This window comes from Netta rufina (assembly GCF_964035555.1).
Source record: "Netta rufina genome assembly, chromosome: 5".
Lineage (NCBI taxonomy): Eukaryota > Metazoa > Chordata > Aves > Anseriformes > Anatidae > Netta > Netta rufina.
Genome location: NC_140128.1, coordinates 31,699,327 through 31,707,809, shown reverse-complemented (window position 1 = coordinate 31,707,809; position 8,483 = coordinate 31,699,327).

Below are 8,483 nucleotides of genomic sequence, written 5' to 3'. Positions count from 1 at the left end.
TCTTGGAGGACTGGCAGGCATGCTGTTGGCTTTCAGATCACAGTATTCTAGAAGAGATCAAGTAGTTGTTCTGAAAGGAAATAGAACCAACTTGTTTTTTTCCTCTTAAAAGTTCAATTTTTGCATGTCTTTCATTGAAAGGATGGTGACACAGGTACGTAATCACACTGACAGGCCCTGGGTCAGGAGTTAGGGATTATTATTGCTCTTCCCCAGGCTGTCACAGACTTGTCTGCCACATCCATATCACTGAAAAAATTCACCACAGCACCCAAGCTGAATATTCAGGAAGATTAGAAAGTGCAGGAGTTTTCCCTTTTAGAGTCTGTAATGCAATACGCCAGATTTCAGCTCAACTGAACAACTCAGTCAGAGTTGTTTTGTTTACGGGGTGAATCTGTAACAGTGGTGACCTCACTGTTAAGAAGGCAAGAGAGTCATTGCAAAAAATCAGTCCAAGACCCATAGATACAGACATCTTTTGTGACCATATGCCACTAATCTCCTTGGACTAATGGCATAATTATAATATTACCTGGATATCAATCTAGCTGCAAAACCAAGAAACCTGCTGTAACGGTGGAAGAGGAGAGACGTGTCTGCTGCTGTCACCCCACTGCAAAGAGAGAAGGGAATGAAAAATTAAAACCTGTGACAAACTGCGGAGAGTGACCTGCTTCCCTGAGGTTCTGTATATGCTTTGCAGAGACCCAGTTCTGAGCTGCTCTGTGTCCTTTTAATTCATAAAATATAAAATACTGAAAAAACATCATTTGCCCTACTGTAAGCAGACCTCAACAGGGAAATAACAGCACCACAGAAAATAGGAAAGCTGCCTGCATGATAGTTTTCCATGCTCAAATAAATGTGAAGAACTTAGCAATTTTACAAGATGGAAAGTTGTGGGAAGTGCAGACAATTTTTCTTTTTCTCCTTTCTTAACCCCCATTGCTTGACTTCTCAGAACAGGGACTGCATTGAAGCCTGGCAGTTTAGCAGCAACACCATATGACCGTAGAGGAAAGCCTTATGAAAGGAAGAACTTCGCAAACTTTGAAATGGAACTATAAAGAAGATCCTCACAATACTCTCTGATCCTTTGGGCTAGTTCCGCACAGCCCACCTTCTCCAATGGGAGAGCAGATATGCAAAGAATTGCCTTTCCGTGTCCACGGGGTGATATTAACCCACCCCCACATAATAAACCTACATAATAATGCCATTTCTGAATTTCCCAAATGGTTCTCAAAATCTTTGTGTTCTCCTTTTTTTTTCATAAAAGAGTTGTTACCCAGGCTTTGCAGTTACCCTGGACAATGACTGAACAGATTTCATTTAGGTGGAAAGGAAACTTACTTGTTCAGCTACTGACCTATAAGACAGTTCACCTGTTTTATTAAATTCTGTTATAAATGCTCCCAACATCGGTAAATATTTACGTGAAGACAGATCTATAATAGAATATCTGTGTTTGCCAGATATAAAGGCAGTGCTAAAAACTAAATCTAACTGTAATGATACATTATAAGAAAAAAAGATCAAAGAACGTACAAAAAGTCTGGACTTACTGAGGTTTGGAGGAACGTCTTTCTCACATTCGGCAGTTGGTCATTCTGGAGAATGACTTTCAGTTCTAGATCCACTTGTACTCTTACATTCAGCTCAGTGTTGTCATGCAAAGTGACCTTTGCATTCAGGAACGGAGACCAAGTATTTATGATCTCCTTACGAACCTTTCACCTGATCTGAAGGAAATAACCTGTTAGAACCCAATGTGTAAAGCTTGTCCCAGGCTTTAGATTATTTCTGAGCACAAGAATTGGATAAGAACAGAACCAAAATTGCTAATAACATAGTGAAAATAGTCATCCACCATGTTGATGCTTTGGTAAAAAACATCTAGTCTTTCACAGTTTCATTGAAAGCTCTGATCACAAGCCACTTTTCTAAATGAATTCTTGCCTGGGAAATTGAACCTGACAATGGAGTCTGAAAATGAAAGCACAGAAAAAGGTACAAAGAACAGAGCAATTCCCAAGTGGTTTATATGGCCTAAAGCAAACAAGAAGGTGAAATTGTGAAGAGTTATGAATTTGCCAGTCACCCCTTTGAGGAAGTTCATGTGCACAGTTACCTGTTGCTGGCAGGGCAAACTGGGAGCAAGCTAGCTGCACAAAGAGATGCTTGTAAAGTTTCCTACTGATGGACTTTACCACAAGTAACAACAGGGAAAATGGTTCCAGTAAATGAGTCCTTGCTGTCACAGACAAGGTTGCACAAGCACAGGACACATTAACCTGACATTATTGCTGGGAACTGAAGGGTTGCTGTTGGGGATCACAGCTAGAAAATGGGCAGGCATCTGAAATCAGAAGCTGTAACTGAAGATGTCCAGCTGAGATGAGGTATGGGAATATCAGCCTTTTCCCTTCTGGCAAGCGTAATTTTATTAGCATCCAAAGCAAGGGCAGGAAACACATAAGAATTAACAAACAAGCCCCCCAAAACTCAGTACAGATAAAACCTGATCAACAAAAGCCGTATCTTCATACATAGCCTAGAGAAATGGTGTACACAGTGTCACTTAAATCAGCTAAAAATAAAAATGGAATGCATATATTATAGGTATTATTCAAAATATTCCTTACAAATTTCTGGACTTCTCTTTACCAGCCAGTTAATACAATGTCATTCTCATTAACCATTAAATGGGAATAGGATCACAGGAGAAAGAGGATATAAATTTACCAGCTGTTTCCATCTCTTCTGTAAGCTCATTGCCTGGTTATAATTTTGCATTTCTCTTTTCTGTTTTGCTTTCAGTTACACCTATGTTCTTGTAAAGGTTAGGCTACAAGCTTAAGCCTGGTAGAGGCTGGCCAGGTTCTCTGCGTTGAGAAAATGTCTGGTCCTTGCTCTTGTCAAATAGAAGGCAGAGAACCCATAGGTGAATGTTTGGATGCAGACATTTCTCCCCATTGCAAGTTAATTATTATCTAATGATTAAACGTGTGAAACGCTGGCTTTGCTTTTTATGACAAGACAAGGCAAGACAATCAAAGATCTGCTATAAAATTTCACTAACTCCTGACTTTCCATTCTCGCTCTCTCTTTCTCCACACACAGTTCAGAGTTAAAATGGTGGACATTTACACAACAATGATAAAGCCTTTTCCTCAGTTATTTATATCCTAACAAGGTAAGAGAAAGGGTATAAAGATGTTTGTGTGCAGTTCCTGGAGGGACAGATGAAGAGGGACAGGCCAAGGGCAGCTCAAGTGCAGGCCACATTTGAGGTGGAGGAGCACTCACTGTTGGAACATGTGGCATTTTCTTCATTACTCAAATGGGCTCATTCCTAAAAAGAAACAAACAAAATATCAATCCTTTAGACTAATTATGAGCCTCTCTTGCCGCCTTTGCAGTGGAGTGAAGCCTTGCTACTGAACCCAGGAAGAAGGACAGGGGCCCAAAGCCTTGCCCTATTTTGAGTGTTTTCCATGTTGGCAGAAACATTTCCTTGTTTCTTAAAAGGAAGTGCCCTGATGCGAGATTCCCTTCTGGAAAGCAGCAGCAGCTTTCCAGAAGACATAAGACGTTAGTTTTTTTCAGCACCCTTTGTTTTCTGCCCATGATCTTGTTCTGCGTAAGACAGAAGAGGAGACCATGAAGATCAAACAGACCTCACACTGAAGCAGCATCGCTTGCAGCCCCAAGGCTCCTCAGTCTCCAGCCCTACCCCACTACTGCCCCACTTCTGGCACCACTGTCTAAAACACAGAGGGATGAGAAACTTCCTTTTGACCTATCTGAAAGTTCATTCGCTTTTTGAAATATAGTCTTCCTCCATGCCCCACAAGCCATCTGCCAATTCTCAGTCCCTCTCCGAGAGGGGGACAAATGTTTAAACCCCCATTGCAAAAGCGACCGTCACAGGGTTGCAGGCATGGAGTTCACTGCTTCCACTCCCACCCCTGACCCAAGCCTGTTTGCCATGAGGACAGACATATGGACAGCAGAGCCCCAAGCCTGCAGACACCTCCTGAGCCCTGTTTCCCAGACGGCAGCTTTGGCTTCCCAGCACCACTGTCCATGTCCACTGGGATGAAGGATTCTGCTGGGGTCTGGGCTGGAGGGAAATACATCGGCATAGGTGAGTACAGATGCCTTAGTGTGCTCATGTGTCCCTACATAAGGTCATTCACAGCTGAGTCCTGTGACCAAATAAGCCTGTCAGTGTACCAGGCTCTCAGCAATCCACTGAAGACTTGAGCTTGTTCACTTGGCTGAGATGAAAGGTATGGCTCAGCCTGTCACCCTCCATCAGACATGCTTTGAGTACACATGTCCCTGAGGACATGTGAAAAATCCCATTTGAGATCCACTGAGGAGAAGGTTCCCCAAATCTCAAAGAAAATAAGTACAAACACGTGTGGAGGACTATGACAGCTCAACCCTCTGCCCCCCACAGCGTCTCAAGCAATGTTGCTTCCACATGTAAAAATCTCCACACAACAAACATCTGGGCCTTGACTGTGGAGCAGGAAGGGAGCCCTCAGGCCAGCCTAGCAGACCACAGTGTGGTAAGTAAGTGCAAGCAGGAGCCAGAAGCCTGCTGCACCCAGGCAGCCCTCCCCTTGCCAAGGCACATGGGGGAACAGGGATGGTTTCTTACCACTGCCCCCACACAGTTGCACTGTCTCTTCTAAAGACAAATACACAATACGCTGCTTTCATATATTCCATTTCTTTCTGAAGAACCATCAGGAGCATGTATTTGCAGCATAGGTGGAAAGAGAAGAACAATCCCAACTCTCCTCATGTCTACCGTGAGAGCCTCGCCTGCTGCCTGGCATGACTTTAACGCATGGCCACCCAAGAGGCTTGGAGATGGCCCAGCAATGCTCCAGCCCACAGCTGAAATTCATCCCTGTTGAGGCAGTGTAGACACTAGTGGTATGCACTGTGAACCCAGAGTATTTCCTGACTACGTCTTGAATTACCACAAAGAGCTACTTTTTGGACACCAAGAACACTAGAGGAAGCAATTATTGTGAGAAGCTGCTCGCTTATTTGGGATATCAAGGCTGAGGAAAAGATACAGAGTTAGTCAAAAGCAGCATAGGAGAGGCGCGAGTCCATACAGCTTCTCTGTTTTTACAGGCCTCTCAGCTGAACTTACAGGCCTCTTGGCTGAACCTAAATAGCCAAATATTTCTCCCAGCTCCTCTCTGCACGGGGCACCAGCTCACCGGTCCCTGGAGTGCCCCCCTGCCGTCCCCACCTACCTGCCTTCCTGTGTTGCTGCCACCGGCTGCCCCGCGTGCCACCCACCCGCGGGCAGGGCCCCTGCGGATGGAGCCCCAGCTTCTCCGAAAGCTGAGCTTCGCCTGCAGGGATCTAAACCGACATCCCGGGATGCAGGCTTATTATAAGCTTCAGCCTCCCCATGCTCTAGTCTAAACTAGAAGTGGCTTTTCTTTTTTGAATAGTTGGCTAGAGGCTACATGACATCAACGGGGAGCAGAACTCAAGCAGAACAGTCGAATTACATCATCTGTAGGAACTGGAGCCCCTTGCTGCATTTGAAAAAGAGGACAGCTTAAAGCAAAATCAGATGGATTTATTTTTCCTGGCATGAAGAAATTCAGTCATCTTTTTGAAAGAGAGAAAATATACATTTGCTTGTTTAGTCATGAATTAAAGGCATTTTCTCCTTGGAGCTGTTTATATTATCTTGAAATTTTCCTTCTGTTTCTGAACCTCAAACAGTTAACATAAGAGCTTCAAAGGCTTTGTGGGATGTGCACATGGGACAGACGACTTTAATTCTCTTTCCATTTCACACAAACATAGATAAAGGGTTTCAAGTGACAGAATAACCTTAACTTTTTGAACATACTTAAAATGATCTTAGAAGTCTCTGTGTTGGTAATCCCAGATCTGAGTAGTACATTTTTATCCTTGTGGTTCAGATTTTTCCATTGTTACTCATTGCTACTATGGAAGACCACTGCAGGAAGAATGGCAAAAATTCTTCCCCTTTACAGCTCTATTTTAGGGGTGTATTTATATATTGGAGTGGTAAAGCATTTAGCAATGAAACAAAATTGTGAGCTGTATGTGCAGATTGGTGCTTACCAATGTTAGTGCCAGAGTACTGCATCCTACCCACAGGAATGGATTATGTCATGGTGTGCTCTCAGGTTTTGGTCCCCCATCACCCTAAGCAGCCAATTATAATCACATCTCCCTCCCAGACCATGTGTCCCAGTTTCGTTGTGAAGGCCACCAAGTCACACTGAATAACTGAACATAGCTGGCAAAAATGTAGAATTGTATAAACAGTTAAAATTTTTAAGAGTGAATATTTTACCTAATAAGAGGTAAGACAGGGTAGTGCAAAATGAAGAAAAATTGCAATTACTGTCCATTGTAGGTCGAAATTGTGAAGTCTAGAACTTCACAATTTAGCCCTACCCCCTTCCCCCTCCAGACTTGACAAAAAATGAATGTATTTTCAAACAAAATACAGAGTGATCAGAAATTGGGAATCAGTAAGCATCAGGAGCATCTTTCAACAGTTCCTTGGTTAAAATGTTTATAAGAAATGATGATCAGACACAGAATCTCACAGTGCATCTGAAATGCATTATCTGATAAATAGGTGATAGATAGGTAATATCCAATGCCTCTGTACAATAGCAATAGGTGTAGCTAATTCATTTAATTCTAGGACTGCAGAATGAGCTAGAAATCTGCAGAGCTCCAGGCTGAAGTGGAATGTGAGACGCTGAGCTAGCAACACCTTGGAAAGAACGTGGACAAGCTATATCATGGAGAACAGAACAGACAGGATAACAAGTCAGACCTAGTGTTAAGGAGTTTCCAGTGTTCAAGGGACCAGACAAAGTACCTGTGAATCCACAGTCTATCACTAGGTACAAATCTGTGCTAGCATGCAGTCTTGTAGGGAAAGGGAGATGAACCCATCTCAGAATATCACGATTTCCATGGGAGAAGATACTTTTCCTTCAGAGACCAAAACAAGCTCAATATAATTGCAAAAACCACACACACCTCCTCTTGGCTGTGTTTTATTGAATTAGATGTGTTTGCTGGATTTGGGCATTTATTTCCAGACACTCATTGCCATGAATAGGGAGCAAAGGGAAGCACCTTTCTCCAGAATAGGTATATTTGTCCATCTGTCTAAGCAGACCAAGACAGCCAACTCTTTTTCCTAGGATTCACTACATAAATGAAGCAGCCTAGCCTACAGGCCAAGGTTTCTAAAGATCTTCCTTGCTCACAGTTATTACTTGAAGCATAATATAGCCTTGGATGAGAGAAACTCAGAATAAAGTAGTGTCTACTCCAAAGCGCTTATAAATACACCAAAAGTAGGAGCTAAAAACAGGGTTTGGAGAAATTAAATGATACAGTAGGCAGAAATAGAAATATTTCACACTTAAAGGGTGCCAAATATAAGTAACAACTACTGCAAAACTTACTATCAAAATGACAGTGTAGGCATCCACCCACTTTTCTTGTCCAAATATAAACTGAGGATTAGAAGAGAACATCCAACTATGTAGTGTGCAGTAATTTTTTCAAAGTCTGAAATATCTTGGATACTGAGTATGAAATATACCATACTACTGTCTGCCTCCCACCCCCCCCCAAAAAAAAAAAAAAGAACCCACAAAATAAGCAACACAAAAAACCTACCTCCAAACTCCATTAAATATCATCTTCTCTAAAGTGTTTCTGACTTTCAAAAGGAACAGCTGAAATGAACCACTGCAATTCAACAGCAGTGTAGCCTCAAGGAACACACAACATATTGTTTGCACATGAAACATTCCTTCACGTGACATAAGGCATGCCCACCACAAGCATAATAGCATAGCTTGCTAACACTGCAACCCACAAAACCCTTTAACTTACAGCAACTTAGGAGTAGTAGCTGAACCGTAGCATCCCGGTGACGCAGATGCATCTCTGGAGATGCTTCAAATAAATAATTTGTATACAGGGGAAGAAGAGATGTAGGTGGAATTAATTTAAGCACAATATTAAAGTGAATATTCTGCTGATATCATTAGTCATTTATAAGCAGTAGGTAGCACAGCATGAAAGATGTCATTGATTTTTTTTTTATTTTTTTTTTTTGGAAAAGCATATGGCAAAGTACTTTTGTTAGACTATTCAATCTATTGTTATTTTTCCAGGTGAGTGTCCCCCTTTAAGTTAAAAGAAATGCCTCTCACATCTCAAGTTTAAAGCTTTGAATCTGCACAGGAAATTACCTCTATGTTGATTTATCTTCCATACTTGGACTTTAAGAAAATTCCATGCTTAGATATTGAGAAACTTTGAAATTGCACTCTGCTATAAAAAGCTTATACAGAGAAGTGCTGGAGTTATTTATTTTTATTTTTCCTTTTAAAATATAAATTTAGATTCTGGAATCAAGCCTT